The sequence below is a fragment of the Haliaeetus albicilla genome, chromosome 15 (genome assembly GCF_947461875.1).
Source record: "Haliaeetus albicilla chromosome 15, bHalAlb1.1, whole genome shotgun sequence".
NCBI lineage: Eukaryota > Metazoa > Chordata > Aves > Accipitriformes > Accipitridae > Haliaeetus > Haliaeetus albicilla.
Window position 1 is genome coordinate 34007643 of NC_091497.1, and position 16145 is coordinate 34023787.

The 16145-nt window shown below is 37.6% G+C and overlaps 2 long non-coding RNA genes across 6 annotated transcripts in view; one reads left to right on the plus strand and one right to left on the minus strand.

Moving 5' to 3' along the window:
* The window catches only part of LOC104322097 (uncharacterized), a 79555-nt gene that overhangs the window by 45460 nt on the left and 17950 nt on the right, over window positions 1-16145 (minus strand). The window contains exon 2 of the long non-coding RNA XR_011327945.1: window positions 6721-6770. This is a non-coding gene — a long non-coding RNA (uncharacterized lncRNA). The remainder of the gene's footprint in view (window positions 1-6720; window positions 6771-16145) is intronic.
* Window positions 1-16145, plus strand: part of LOC104324811 (uncharacterized) — an 86230-nt gene that overhangs the window by 16293 nt on the left and 53792 nt on the right. For 2 of the 5 annotated variants that reach the window (XR_011327940.1, XR_011327942.1), the window contains exon 7: window positions 12423-12514. The exons of 1 other annotated variant lie outside the window; for it this stretch is intronic. This is a non-coding gene — a long non-coding RNA (uncharacterized lncRNA). Of the gene's footprint in view, window positions 1-9019; window positions 9370-12422; window positions 12515-16145 lie in introns of those variants that run through there. 2 more of the 5 variants (XR_011327938.1, XR_011327939.1) reach the window with 1 other exon arrangement.

Genomic DNA, 16145 nt, shown 5'->3' on the forward strand with positions numbered 1-16145 from the left:
AAACAGTAACAGATTGGCGGATAGCATGTTGTTCATTCAGTAGTCCGAGGGAAATTCAGAAATGAAGTTGGTAAGCCATGAACTGTGTTGTATAATCTATCACTTAAATTAGCCTTGGTAACAGAGGAATGGAAAGTAAGAAGTGTGACACTCATTTTAAAAAGGATTCTAGGGATGATCATGGACTAATAATTCTGACTACCATGACGCACAAAATGCCAGTGAATATGATAAAGAACATAATTAATAGGAACGTGGATAGGTGTAGTAGGCAGCCATCATCTTGGCTTTTGTACCAGGTACGTCTTAGAGCTTTGCTAGTTATTTGGAGGAGTCAACAGATACACAGGAAAGGGTGACCCAAAAGTTTGGAAAAAAGCTCTGTAACCAAAGACTGTTAACAAAATGAAGTGATGAGTTATTTAAATTTCTTTGTGGATTAGTAAAGGGTTACAAGGTAAGGAACCGTATAGCAACTAATGGGCAGTTTTAACAGTGCCACCTCACAAAGATTTGTACTGGCGTCTTTGCTGGTCCACCTGTTCCTAAGTGGTTTGAAAAAGTGCAGTGATAAAGATTGCAGATGATAAAAGGAAAATACTCAGCTGGAGTCAGACCTAATGTTGACCCTGAAGAGATGAGAAGGATCTCACAGCAGGACCTGTGGGGATCCAGGAGCCATGGCTGTCACAGAGGCCAGGTACTGCTGACCCCCCTGTTCAACTGTATCTATCAGCAGAGAGAGGCAGTGACTGTGGGGTTACAGCAGCCATCACCCCGTAAGCTGTGAGCTCAGTGGGCTGTGGCCAGTCCTGCCGCTCAGGAAGGCAGGGACTTCTGGCTGTTCTTTCTAACCACAGCAGGGGCTGTGAAGAAGCTTAAGTTGAAGAGAAGATTCTTCCTCCCTATTTCTCAGGGTTTTACAGCCCCGACGAGCTGAAAGTACAGGTTTTGGTCTTGGAGTTCCTGCCTGTCATAGGGGTGGAATATCACCGTTAAACTGATAGGTATATCTTGCTGCTGTGAGAAGCCAGGGCTCTCAAGCCATTTTACTGGTGTTTGCATGGATTTTTAGCAGCTCCTGCTAATTTTCTAGAATCATTCTGGACGGACTGGATGCTAGGAAAAAGTGGCAAAATGGTATTTGAAACAGAGAAGTGGCACTGGCATGCTGGTCAGTTTTGAGCATTGGTGAGAACTGTGTATGATATAGAAAAGGATGACCAAGAGGTATGGCATAGCTCTTCTGCAGGGACAGTAAATGGATCAGGATTCCTCAGTTTGGAATAATGTTGGCTGAGGACTAGGTAATGTGAGAAAGGTCTCTAAAACCATGAGTACATGAAGTGTTTAATAGGGGACTATAGCTCCCTGTTTCTCAAAACAGAAGAACAAGGGGCCTTTGGTCACTATTCTGTTTAATTTAAGTGACCTTTAAGATGGCAAAAGGCTGCTTAGCACCAGTTTTATCTGCCATAGTTTTGTGGATACATCTTTTCAAGTGCACAAAACCCAACTGTTTACTGGTCTTGAAAACTCCACTTGTCCTGAACCAGCTATGGCCAAAATCCAACCTGTGCAGAATTACGGCTTTCCTGTCAATAGAAGTTTGTAGTCCTAATTGATTGGTGATAAATTTTGAAACATGAATCAAATGTAAACTGGTCCCATTTTCCTAAATTTGCAGATATTTTTTATCTTCTGCTCCTGTTTGTTCCTTTATGTGGCAGTAGCAATATTATGGATGGGCAGATCAGTTTTACTTCTGTTGTTTACAAACCTGTGGGCAATGGAGAATGCCAGTTTGCTGCTACTTCAGTAGCGGGCCCTAAAATTAATCCCACGGGAAATCAGATAAAGAAGCAGAAATATCTCACCAAGCAACCAGAAGGTCTGGAGGGAGGGATGGAGTAGAAGACATCATTGTACCTTTGAAACAGCTGGAATGGTTTCCAAGCTGTGGTCCACAAACCTCTGGTGGACTACAAGGCTATGGTAAGTTGAACAGCTGTTTGGCTAAACCATAGTTAACAGTGTTTTAAATAGTGTTTCCAATTAAAAGTTTGATCAGATGAGGGTGTGGTGGGTTTTGAAAAATGTTAAGGGCTGATAACGATCTGTTGTTCCAAAAATATGGGAACCACTGTTTTGGAGTGTTGGAAAAGGTAGAGAGCACTCCCCACTCTCTCAGCTTTAGACAGGTTGCGTGCCTCTCCACCAGAAGCAAGAGGGAGAGGTTCCCAGAAAGGAGCCAGGCAGAGCAGCCTGGTAGCGTTAACCCTTCTGTCCCCACCACACTCTCCCCAGTAACAGAATTGTGGGGTTCTTAATCTTTGTGTTGTCCTTGAGTATCACTAAAAGTCTTCGCTACACCTACTTTTCATATATACTCATGACTAATAGATTTAGTTTTCTGAGAAGTCATTATAATTTTTCAAGTCTTAGGTCCTCATCAGACAAAGATAAAACTTGTCAACTCCACTAGGTTAACATATATATCCATCTTTGAATTAATACCTGGTTTCTCATTGCCAGAAAAACAGATTTTAAAATTTTCTATTCTGTCATCATTTAACAGAGGTAAACTTTCGTTACAAGTATTAGTGTGTCTTACTACAATATCTGTTTATTACTTTTTAAAAAATTCCAATTCTATTTGACCAACTTCTTTTAATTTATGTCAGCTCCCTGAATGGTAATATTACATTGTAAAAATCTTCTTTGTCCTCATCTCGGGTCTCTTCCTACTTTTTTTTTCCTACTGAAAATTTTCCAGAATCATAAAATATTTGTATTATCAGTGCTTTTAGTTGCCCTTGACATACGTTACTTCCCATTGTCCTGAGTACCACACAAGCACATCCATAAGTAATTTGTAGAGATGTTGTCTTTTCCAACATACAGTGCTTCTTTATGTTAGGAATTATGGTGGTGTCAAATCTGAGAAATGCCATATTATAAGCCTTATTCAAATGGTATAAATATGTTTATCCTGAAGAAATCAGTTGTCTAATCTAAAATTACTGTAGTGTACTTTATGAAATTTAAACAAAATACTGGAAACAAATGTTATTGACAACAGTGTTTTAAAACAAACTAAAGAAAGTCAGCAGGCGAGCGTGCTCTGTGTAACCTTTTTTTGTTCTGTATTTCTTAGTCGTGTGTTCTGATACATATATGGAAAATGAAGGGGTTTGTGCATGTTTCTGTATTGCCTTGCTAAATGCCTGTTGCTAACTTACATGATTCTGAAGTTGTCTTTGCTCAGGCTTAAGCTACTAGCTGAATATGAGATCAAGGGGAATCTTTGCCTTGTATCAGAAAGGAATGTGTAAGGGAAGAGAGAGTGACTTCTGCTGTAGTATGGATAAAAGTTATTTCCTGGTGTCATCTGTGAGTGACAGGAGAGAGGGATTCATGAGTCTAGGCAAGGCATATGGGTACAGAAGCAGTGATGGGGTGTATGGGCAGGATTGGGGATGAGCGTTATGTGAACACAGAATTTGGAATAGGGATCGGAACAGGGTTTCTGTAAGAGTTGGAGAGATCACAGTTGGATCAATATATTGGGGTCAGCTGGAAGTCACTTTACCACAGAACATGGCTACAGCTCTCTGTCTGAATCTAGCTCACTCCCCACTTGCCCTAGCTACTCCCTTCCCTCTGTTTTCTGGAACCCCAGCTTCTCCTCCAGTTCCAGCACATGACCCTTTTAAGTGGAAAACCTCCTTTCCTGCTTACTCCAGGAACAGTTACACGCAAAGGTACAAATGGTCCCACAAATGCCTCCCATCTAAAGCTGCTCTTCTGTCCCACTCACTTTTTTCTGCCTCCTGCCTATGGGGTTCTGCACTGGAGGTGTAGACAGACAAATGAACCATAGAATAGAATCATAGAATCATTTAGGTTGGAAAAGACCCTTAAGATCACCAAGTCCAACTGTAAACCTAACACTACCAAGTCCACCACTAAACCACATCCCTAAGCGCCACATCTACACGTCTTTTAAATACCTTGGGCAGCCTGTTCCAGTGCTTGACAACCCTTTTGGTGAAGAAATTTTTCCTAATATCCAGTCTAAACCTCCCCTGCCGCAACTTGAGGCCATTTCCTCTCGTCTTATCACTAGTTACTTGATAGAAGGGACCAGGACCCACCTCACTACAACCTCCTTTCAGGTAGTTGTAGAGAGCAGTAAGGTCTCCCCTCAGCCTCCTTTTCTCCAGACTAAATCCCAGTTCCCTCAGCCGCTCCTCATAGGACTTGTGCTCCAGACGCTCCACCAGCTTCGTTGCCCTTCTCTGGACATGCTCCAGTGCCTCAGTGTCTTTCCTGTAGTGAGGGACCCAAAACTCAACACAGTATTTGAGATGCGGTCTCACCAGTGCCGAGTAAGAAGGGACTAAAACGAGATGATGTGAAAGTGCTGGGTGCAAAATAATAACGCCTCTGCTTTCCAACATACAGTTTGCATCTTCTTCAAGTGGGACATCTCCCATCACTTGAAATCTGCTGATCACAGATGAATTCTTTTGTTCTTTTTCCCCTCTTCATGTAGTACTCATGAGAATGTGCTGATTTTTTTTTCCACGTGATGAATTATGATTTTTTAGATAGTGTTTGTCTTACTAAATGGCAGGAAAAAATCTCACATGTCTAAAGCCTGGTCCCTTTAATTTGCATTCTTCTGTCATCTATGACCTTCCTAAAATAAATAATTAATCCAGTGGATGGTTGCACCTATTGGTGATAAGTTGGAGCTTACTGACAGGATGATTGCTTTTCTTAATTATTATTTTGCAGATCCCTTAAAAGTTTTCACAAAGACTAAAGAGTCTGCAGAAAGATTGAAAGCCGATGCCTTAGGGCATCCCCCTAAATGCAAGGGTTTTTTTTTAAATGCAGGGGGGGTTTTTGACACAGATCTTTTCGTAAGTCTTAAGGTTTTATTTAACAGTTTTCCTTCTTAATATATGATTGCATACTTATGTCTATGACTAAACTTTGCTAGCCAGAAGCATCAGTTCTGTAAACGTTTCAAATTCAGTAAGGAGTAAGCCTTTCAGCACCTGACAATACAAATAGGTGAGGTAGCAAGATCACCATAACAATAATAAAATAAAGCATACTTTTTTGTTGTTGTTAGAGGGTACATTTTAATGGAAAACTATTTTGGTGTTTCTTTCTTGGGCAGTTTTTTATATGGATATAGAGATCACACTTTTCCTTAGTCAATCAATGTTGGTCCCTAAAAATTGGCTCTGCTCTTGTTGCTTGTCATACATCATTTTATCTTTAAAGACTGCAGGAATTCATGATTACTGAGAGGTAACACCTTGAAGTTTTGGCACTATCTTTTACAAAGTAACTTATACTGAGCTGACTTTCTGTTATCATATCAGTGAAACATCAAATGTTGGTACTATATGTGTGAAACAACATTTGATATAATGAAAAAAATCATGCAAAGATGGATTGTGTGTTTAGAAGAGCTGGCATCTAAAAATGTATGTCATGGGTACAGGTAATAAATGTTCTTTGTGAATTGCTACAGGAGAAGAAAGAATATTTACATGTGTGTACAGTATGCTAGTCTTAACTCTAGCTATTTTTATCTCCTAAATATCTTATCATAAGTTGGTCATAAAGTATTTAAAGACATGAATCATTTAATTTGTTGAAGCATTCAGTGCATGATTTAAAATGGCTACTAAAGGAGAGCAGTGGATGTGCGCTTCTCATAACAGCTAAGCATAAAAATAAGGTATCAGAGATAATAATACAGTTCCAAATCAGTAAGAATTGTTGTTATGTTTTGCTGTATGAGCTGAGCTCTTCACAGAATGGTGATCTCATTCTAAGATTACAGTTGATCTAAATAGATTTTCATTGCTAAACTTTATTCTGGTGATTTTATATTTTTGTTGGAAATGAGAGAACACAAACACCTAAATTTTAAGTCATTGATCTCCAGGCATGCTAAAAGCTTTCAGGACATGGTATTTCACCCCAGGATTGGATCCATAGCCCTTTTAAATTTTGGAATTTCAGAAATTGTGCAGGTGAGTAGGAAAAAGCAAATGTGAAAGGAAGAAACTGAAACAGAGAGGAGGAAATTATTTGCCTTTACAGAAGGAAGGGAAAGATGAAAAACAATGTAATGAGTATAGGAGAAATAATAGGGTGAAAAGGGAGGAGTCAGGTAAGTATTTACACTGATATTTTGTATTTAGTGCTCAGACATGTTAAGCTTTATGCATGCATGGAAAACAGATTTGAGACTTCAGCTTTCTGACTAACTGCTGTGCTGAGCTGTACTTTACTCTCTGTGCATTTTTGCTTTAGCACAGTTGCTTCTAAGGAAGGCTTTAAATTGACTTTCAGAGCCAACCTGAATCACAAAATGCATTATCCTACTAGAAAGTGATGACTGCCTCAACATTCTGTCTTCCCAAGTTAGCGCTTACCCCCCCGCCCCATTAGACATCAAAAAATCAAAGCCAGTTTTCTATGTATCTTTCTTTTGTTAATTCTAGTCCCCAGCATTTGGGGCATGGCACGGGCAGGCAGTAACACTTAAGAGTGGCAAAATTTTTGTGCAAAACCTAGTTGTAATAATGCTGAAACTGAAAATCGAAACTGCTAATTAATCATTATTCAACAGGACTAGGCAAAGTCAATTCATAACCAAATGTAGCTGTAGAACAACGGATTACTTACATTGGCTTTCATTGCAGGTTAGACATCAGTGTGTGGATTTCATCCATAAGCTGTAATAAAGTAAAATAAATCAGGAAATTGGCAAAAAAAAGTTTAATTCAGTGATTTGTTCATTTATGTGCTTACTTACTGCATGATTCCCCTGAGTCTATATGGTATTATAGCAGGGAAATGATAAATGATGCACTTTTTAAACTGAGCAATTAACTAGTATTTGCATAGTGACTATAACTGGTCTTCATGAATTACTGTGCTAAAAACTTGTTTATTTTTAAATACAGAGATGGGGACCTCCCATTTTCTTATATTCACTTGGTGGTATGCATAAAACACCTTAACTGTCCACCTGAGCAACACTTCAGTGTCACTGAGCCCTGAGCTGATTGTACAGCAGAGTACCATCCCTTCCCAAACTGCCCCATTGCTGACTGGGGACAGAAAGAATGAAAATGGGTGTAGCAGGGAGAGGCCTTATGGTGCCAATTCACAAATAATTTTGGAGTGGTAACATCTACTTTTTGGAAGGTAGTGTATTAATTTCCGCAGAGAGGGAGAGAGAGAGAGGTCTGCATAAGAATTACGCTATAAATTTCTGTGTGATAGGGTTCCCTTTCCTGTGCGGTGTCTGTGTCACTGGGCAGCGGTTTTTAAGGGTACCCAGTGAAGATACAGATGTTGAAAAACTGAGATAGCTATACTCTTTATGTTCATTCTAAGAGGAAGACGAAATTAAATGCAGATACAACTTTTAGAAGTTCTAAATATGAGACTTCATGCTGTATTTTATAATTAGCCCTTACTGTTAACGTTGTTTTGCATTAGTGTTACAGTATTTTGTGTTACATGACTCCATAATTGTTTAGATCATATAAATTCTTCAGTGCAAAATTGCATTTCAAGTGGACCAATATTTAGATTTTAAAGATATCTTTTTAATTACATTGTAACTGACAGCTCTGTGTTGTCCTCATGTAATAGGCAGTATCAGGATGGTTGTACTCTGAAGTAGTCATTAATGGCAGACCACTGTATGCATAGGTTTCCAAGGAAGTATGAATTGCACAGTCCCAGGATTCTGTCTCTCAGACTTTCCGTACTCGTAAGAAAGTGCAGACGGTGAACTGTCTCTTTGGTCTATATCCCAGCCCCCCGATCAGTGCCCTTTCCCATCCTCTTCTCTGGTTGTTTAGACTTTGGTCCTGCAGTTCTGTAAGAGAGGAGTCTTGTTTTTGCATCTGGGCTGGCAAGCTGGTGAAGGTGGTATGAACGAGGCTGTCCCCGCAGACCTGCTCCACACCGAAGCTTCCTGCACAGAGACTGGGCTGTACACCAACTTTAAAACCCGCCCTTCACCCATGACTCTTGTGTTTAATTACAGTTCTTTTAAAATAACCATTACAATGTAAGAGTCTGTGACTATGAGATAGGATTTCAGCATTTTTTTACAACAGTATTTACTGTATTGAGTAACAAAGTGCCATTTTAAGCATCAGTTAAATGTGATATTTCCTGAATCGGGTCTTAATGTTGGCAATATAGAATCCCAGTGATGTCAAGCTTTTATTTTTACTTACAGCAGATAAACTTAAAGCCCCAGTAGTACATAATTAGTCCTACTAGAAAAGCAAACTTTCTTTTATTTGGGTCAGACTTCATTTTTGTGCTCAGTATAGTGAACACGAGTAATGTTCAGTAATAAAAAAATATTATGCAGCACAAAGCTATTACCTGTTCTGTACAGATGAAAGTCATTAGTTAATTTTCTTTGTTCAGAGTAAAGGAAGTTGAAAATGTGCTGTTTCTCATATTATTTTAATCCAAACGTTGTTATCCATAAGTATTCATCTTAAAGATAGGCTCCTAGGTTCACAAATACCTAGTGAACTTGACCAAATGAATTACATCTCGAGTAGGTGATTCAGAGTCTCGGATTCAGACCTTAGGACGGGATGAATCGCCCTCTGGAGGTGCCCGTTTCAGTCTGCTGACTTCACAGGAAGCCTGCTTTGAACTGACTAGCTCAAACTAAAAGTTCAGTGAGTGGCCTGTCACCTTAAGAGAGGAATAACTGAGCATTTCATACCATACTAGGTCTTTTCTGTAGACATCTCTCTTTTTCAGAATGGCTACCTTATTCCTCACCTTTTCTGTCAGTGTTCTTGTACTGTTTCTAAAATGAATAAGCACAACTGTTACTGTTGCTGTTGCCTGTGTATTTTTTTCTTGTCCTTTTCGATCTTGTTATCTTATCTTTCCCTGTTGTTTTTCTTTCTTTTTTCTTTTTCCTGACTTTTTTTAGCTACCATCTCTTCTTCTGAAGCTTTTCACTTGCTACCTCTCTGACCATCCTACCTTCCATGTTGAGAGTATTGCCCTAATTTCTGATGTGGAAGATTGCTGACCCTTTCCTTTGATGCTGATACCAGTATTTTCTATGAGAGATAGTACTGTAGTGAAGACAGAAGAAGAAGAATATGGCACCCATGGATTTTTTTATGGTTTTTAATAGTCAAGAAGTATTGTTCTTCTGCCTTCATAGAAAATGTGCTGGTTTCCCAATGTACTTGTAATTTAAAGATGTTTGTAGAAATGTAAAATCAAATGTGAAAAACATAAAATCCATATTAAAGACATTTAAATTTAACAAAATGTAGCATTAGTCTTTATTTTTAAAACTGAGTCCTACATGGCTCACTTGAAAAAATGGGAGAGATTTAAAAAGTTGTATACTGGTAAAGTCTGACTTCTTAAAAGGTGAAATTATTTTCTTCTCCCCTATGGTAATATTTTCTTGATTTATACCTATTAAAGATCTCCCCTTCTCTTGAGTTCTCTGTCTTCTCCCTTTTTTTGTTCCTTTTGTTAACCTAAGTTTCCTGTTCCTTTCTGCACTGGACTCTCCTAATTCTTTTGGTTCAATACCAATCCATTTTTCTTTCATGTGTGCATCCATTTGCCTAAAATGTTGCCTTAAGCATGATCATATATATTCAAGAATATATTTGCTTCTAAACACTGGATGGATCTGCTATTTTAGGAGTTCCAGTAAACCAGATGAGAAACGTAACAATTCAGTGACAGCATTTTAAGTTTTTTATGACACATGTGCCTTCATAGGATCAAAGTACCTTGCCTCCTACATCAACAGAATAATAATTATGGACAGAGATAAACATTCCTGTACAAATACAGACTTATGGTACTTGTTCAGTATAGGAATGCTAACTTAAAAAGAGCATCTGAATTAAAGCAAACATCCTGCATTCATAAATGGTATGGCAAAAGTTTACAGATTTCATTTGCAGATAAAGAGAAATGCTAATGGGAAGAGTGCTTTGTATTGATAGTAACAGAAGCAGTTAAAGTTTAAAAAAAAGAAAAGACATCTAGAAGACGTACATCCATAAAGTCAGGAGAGTTTTTGCAATTCATGTTTTGTTATAGCAGAAATAGTAAATAAATGTTTCAGGGGGGTAGATACCTACATATTTTATTATCTATACTAAATGTTCTTTAGATAATCTGAATTCTTTGGATTGCAATAAAAGGAATGAATGCCAAGTACATGAGAAAACATAAATAGTGAAGTTCAGAACTTTTCGGTTTAGATGTGTAAAGTATGATTCTGAAACCTCTTCTGATACTTAGAGTAATTTGCAATAACAGTAATAATAGCAACTTACTAGAAAATGCTTGGAGGTGCGGCTGAGAATGTAATTTATGGTGCCTAAAAGTTTTTAACTAGAGTAGTTATAAGCAAGACTTTGCATAATTTTGAGCCCATTAAAAAAGCACCTTCTTTGCCAGATTCATTTACTGAGCATGAGGATGACATTACAGACAGGGATTAGAAAGCAGAGGAAATTGGGAATCTCTAAACCAGTTACACTGATGATGATTTTTTGTGTTGTACAGTAGTAGCAGTAAGTATTTTGTTAGAATGAATCAACTGTAACTAATTTTGTAAAAATGAACTATATGAAAATTATCCACAGAAAAAAAAAGAAAGAATATTAGAAAGTATGTAAAACCCGTTAGGATTTTCTGGGGTATATCCTCAAATGTCATAAATTGGCATGCATAAAGTCACCACTGCTTATTGAAGAGTTGTCCTTTCTATTAACTATATAATACAATACAGATCCTGAAATAGTCCCTTACTTAATACTTGTATTCATTTTACAGTACAGTGGTTATGGAATAAGGTCTTACTCATCATGAGAAATAATACAATTCTAACAATGGCATATTATTGTTAGAAGGAAGTATATCAAACTGACTTGCATTAGCATAGTTTTAGAAAATTACTTTGGTTTTGAGAGTACTGTATTGATATTGCTTGTTAAGTTACAAAACTATCGCTTTTTTAATAATACTGCTAATTTAAAATTTCGAGTTGTAGTTTGAAGATAAAATTATTTTTACACTCAAGTTTATGTATTTTTGATTTGCAATTTTTGGGTGATAATGTCTCAGTAAAAAAACCAGTTAAAATGTCTCTCTTTTTAATATATGAAGAACAGTGAGGAAAGCATAGCTGAAAATACTAACAAAACAGGAAAGATTTTTCAGCAAATGAGTAAGTGTAACCATAGGGAAACACTTGCAAGAGGAGAATAAAGTTGAGTGAATATTGCTACATTGAAATGTGAAAACATACTTCAACTATAAAGTCCTGCAGGAAATAATAATGAAAAAATAGGTCTTTCTGTTCATAAACACAGCTTAGGTACACATGGTCTTATGAGGTGCAGTACCACTACAAATTCCATGAAATGTTCTTTGATCGCATTACAAACAAGTCTGGCTAAGACATAAATAGAATGTAACTATCTGTTGCTATATAAGGAAGATAAGGTGAGGGAAGCATAATTTATAAAACAACCACCCAGCTTGCAGATCCTGCAATTCACGTGGCTAGCAGACACAGAAATAATTTCACAAATGAAAATCGAAGAAGCAAAATCCATGAAGATTGTGTTGAAGGTTTGTTTCATTTGACTTTTCTAGGATTATGAGGATCTCTACGATTATGAGAGATATATACACACACACATATTATATGTATATTATACATACATATATTGATACATATGGAAATAAATGTGTGAAAAGCTGTGAAAGAGGAATTTGAGTTGCGTGCAAGAAATGTTTCAAAATAAGGTACAGGAGGATATTTTTTTATTGTATTTAAAACAACTGGAAGAAGTAAGGAGAGTTAATTCAGTCCTGGATCTGATAGCGATCAGAAAAAAGAAAAGATACTAGATCTAAAATGAAGACCTTATGAATGTACAATACTTCTGGTTTAGTAAAGAGACCAGAAAAAGGGTAAACATATTGTGAAAATCACTGACAGAAATGTAAAGAGTTTGAAGAGTAATAGCAGAAAGCTAGTTCAGAAACAACATTGCAATAAACTAAGAGCAAGATTCTGCTGTAAATAAATGTTTAGTGAAGTATAAAGTAGGGGAAAAGAAAACGGAACTGGAAATGGGAACTTTAAGCTTGCCATCACGCAAAGATACAATAAAAAGGAAAGCAAGCTCGGGCCATGTGACGCTATCTGAGAAAGCCTAATTATCCACTTAGTATAGTTTTGCTAATATGATCTGAAAGTATGTGAAACTTTTAAAGTAACACTAGAAAGCAGATTTTTTCAAATTTCTTCAACTTTTCATTTTTCTCTTTGTTTCCAATAGAGTAATACTGAATAAAAGGAAATCAGAGACCACTGTCTACCAATCAGATCATTTATTTGAAAAGATAGTTGAAGAGACAGCAAACAAAAATGGTAATTGAAAATATAGAAAAGTATCTGAAAATATGAAGCGGTCCAGATTCTGTACCCCTGTTCTGCCCACTGGAGGTAGCCCAAGGTACCCAAAATCCATTCCTACTCACGGGCTGAGAATTCGTCCCCCGTGGGGAAGTCACGGTCAGCCTAATGCTGGTCTGTCCCTCTCCCATGCCAACATGTCCCTCTCCTCCATTGCACGGGTTTGGTCATGGGAGCATAAGAAGCTATGCCCGCCCTCTACCAATTTTCAGCTGCACTTAATTTCTTAGATGACATCTGAACTAGAAAACAGAATGGACCACAGCCCAGTCAAGGGTTGGTAGCAAATTACAGCTCGCATTCACCTGGCTAACCCGTCTGCTCTCCCAAAGCAGGGTAGCCTTGTTCCTGTTGCCCGCCAAGAACAGTCCCTAACCCATGCTGTTCCCCAAACCTTGCCCTGTCTTACCTGAGTGCTTGTTGGGCTGGCCAAAAGCATGCCAGAGAGCATGCTAACGGTTAAATGGCACGGATTATCACACGGTAGAGCTCAAGCACGTGCCTGGGCCCTCCCTCTTCAGCTCAGTTACAGGGATGTAACCTTATGAACAACATCCAGTTGGCAATAATTACAGCTGTCCTAGCCTGTTCTAAATTAAAATCACAATGGCATGAAAACCAATAATCTATAGGTATCTTTCAGACTACCGTTTCGTGAACAGAAATGTCAATGAATGTATAAACTTGGATGTAATGTGTGACTTAATGAAAAGGAAAGAAAGTGTAGAACATCTGATAAATCAGTAAATGAAGAAAGTCAGAGGAGGACAATAAAAGACAAAACAGTACTTATCTGATGTGGAAGTATTTTTAAATGGAAACTGGAAAGGCAGTTTGACAAGTGAATATTCTTTTCGAAATAAGCAAGGTTAGAATAAAGAAGTTGGTATATGACCATTTGGGTAAATAGATTTAGTTCATTACTAAAATGCAGTTTGGGTCCCACCTATGTGGACCTCCTTGCAGGATAAAAGCCTGAAATACAATGCATTTGCTTATGGTGTTTTATTCTGAGACTTTTGAGAAAGACCTGATGCTGAAGTGGGCACACTTCAATATAAAATAGTGACCTCATCGTGCACATGATGGCATAAGTGCTTTACTAAATATTTATACAGATGTCAAAAAGGGATATGCAATAATATCTTGGGATTAACATAATCTCTGTATTACTTGGACAGTTTTCCAGTATGTGATGTAATTACTATGAGGTTCCAGGTCATATTTTGACCTAGTGAGGTCACTGGTTATTTTCATGATCATTTCTAATTTTACAGGTTGTAGAAAACTATGTGCAGGATGCACAAAAAGGGGAAATATAATTACATTCGTAGACTACTTTGTGGCCTGTGATTAACTGCTTAAGTCTGAAGATAGAAAATAAAAAGGGAGGGGAAAATGTGGCAAGTCAGACACTGTTAGAACATAATGCGTGAGCATTCAGTTGAATACTGCCCTTAAAGTTGCTCAGAGGTAAAGAGAGGCAATAAACTGCTCAAATAAAAACTATATGCAGATTCTGAAAGGGGGTCAGCTCCTCTGGTGAGTGCTGAGGACAGAAAGGACATAAGTAAATTGAACAAAATTTTAGGATGCTATAGATCAAAGGAAGACAGCCAGAAGTTGAGAAGGAAGGTTGGGAGTAGGTGTTTGGAAACAAGTCTTAGTAGGAAATTATTCTTAATGGAACACTGGGAAGCAAATAGACCATCATAACAACTATTCAGCAATAAATTTGCCTGTAGATTAAGTACTTGGAGAAGCAGTCCTGCAGAAGTGCAGGCAGCTTTTCTGGAGGAACTAACTGGCTATTCTGGCTTTACTGTATTGCCATCAACCGTATGTGCAACACAGTGGGGAACTACATTGGGAAAAATCCCTTCTGTAGTAGGAATGTACAATTCTGTACCTTCAGCTTGCTTTGGCTGCAGTAGAGTTATGTTCTTGCAAATAACAGAAATGTATTCTTGCAAATTATAGAAACTATGTTAAAAAAAGCAAGATAATATAAATGAAAAATATAAGAAGGTAGAATTATATACACATAAATGGAGAAAAACATAAAGCAAATCTGTCACATATGTTACATACCTAGCTGAAAAAAAAAGTGTTCATTCTTATAATGACCTTGTAATTTTGAAATGCAAATGCATTATATAAAATTATAATATTATGATCCCCTTGAGCATAGTTTTAGAAAATGACATGAAACAACCAAACAAAATATTTGAAGTTGTCCAGTTCTCTCTGAATACATTACATATTCTAAACCTCACGCCTGAACTGCCGGAACTGGTAGTTCCTGTTTTGAGGAAAAAAGTCATTTTAAGGCCTCTATGAAAAGAGATTCTGAAAAATGTTATGGCAGATAATGCAGGTACGACTGTCTGCTAGAGAAGTGTTCATAAACTGCTTCTCTCTTCATTGCGAATACATTCTGTGCCCATTGCCCCTGCTTAATGAATCACTTGTTGGGGATTTGCCTTTCTGTGTTTCCCAAGGAAGTGGGGGGACGTAGTTTTTAGGAGCTGCTGGATGCTAAGTTGGAGTATGGCAAGGAGGAGATGACTACATCAGGATTTTGGCTGAAGGGTAGAGGAATTGTAAAAAGGCTTTTCTGGCGATGGGGAATGGGTGGCTCTGAGCAGGAGTGTAATGCTGCTGGGAGCCCTTAAGCCTAGTTACTCATTTAGTATATTGAGAGCACACCTAGCTATCGTGAGATTTGGGTGTTTTGCAGCTGGATAGATTAACTAGATTACAAAGAACAACTACTAAATTTCAGGAATTCATTATGAAAGTACCCTATGAATAAACTGTATGAATATTAAAAAGCAAAACCAAACCGTAGAAACCACTTCTTAGAAGAACTTTCATATGCGACTGTGGTATAGTTACATAGTCTGTGCAAGTGAAGTAGAGCAAAGAGGCAGAAAATCTGGGCTAGATGTCATAAACCACTGCCCAGTTTTTCCACTTTTGCTTTTTTTATTTTCCTCTTTCCAAGGAAATAATTTGGAGATTCCTGGGGTAAATGATCTCTGCTTAAAAAAAAGGTAAAGAGACTAGATTCTCTAAAGGCAGGCATTTGGAAATAAATGTGAAGACAGCCAGCCACTGCAGCATTTAGAGCACTTGTTTGATCTGCTGTTATCTTACATCTTTTGTTTTACTTTTCTTGGTCCAGAACAGTTCTGCTTTATTCAGACAAAACTCACTGAAAACAATGCAGAACATGACATAATTTGACCACAAACTAATAACTGTGTAATCATCAAAAAGAGACTCCATAGTATACTTCAACTAGCACTGTCCTTCTACCTAGATTTCAGCAGACATTCTCTATTTTGAGACAATAGAGAGAGATAAAGGCTTTGAGTCAAATGTCCATTCTATTATGCTTGATTCTCAAAGAAAACTAGATTTATGCCTGCCTGCCCATCCAACTATCTGTCTGCTTATTTATTAAGAATATTATACTTCTTATTTTAGCTGTTAAATGTAAAAGTTGTAGTATTCCTAAGTAGAAGGTATACAAAATCCCTGTTTTATCCAGTTCTTTGAAGAAAAGGAAAAAAATAAGAAC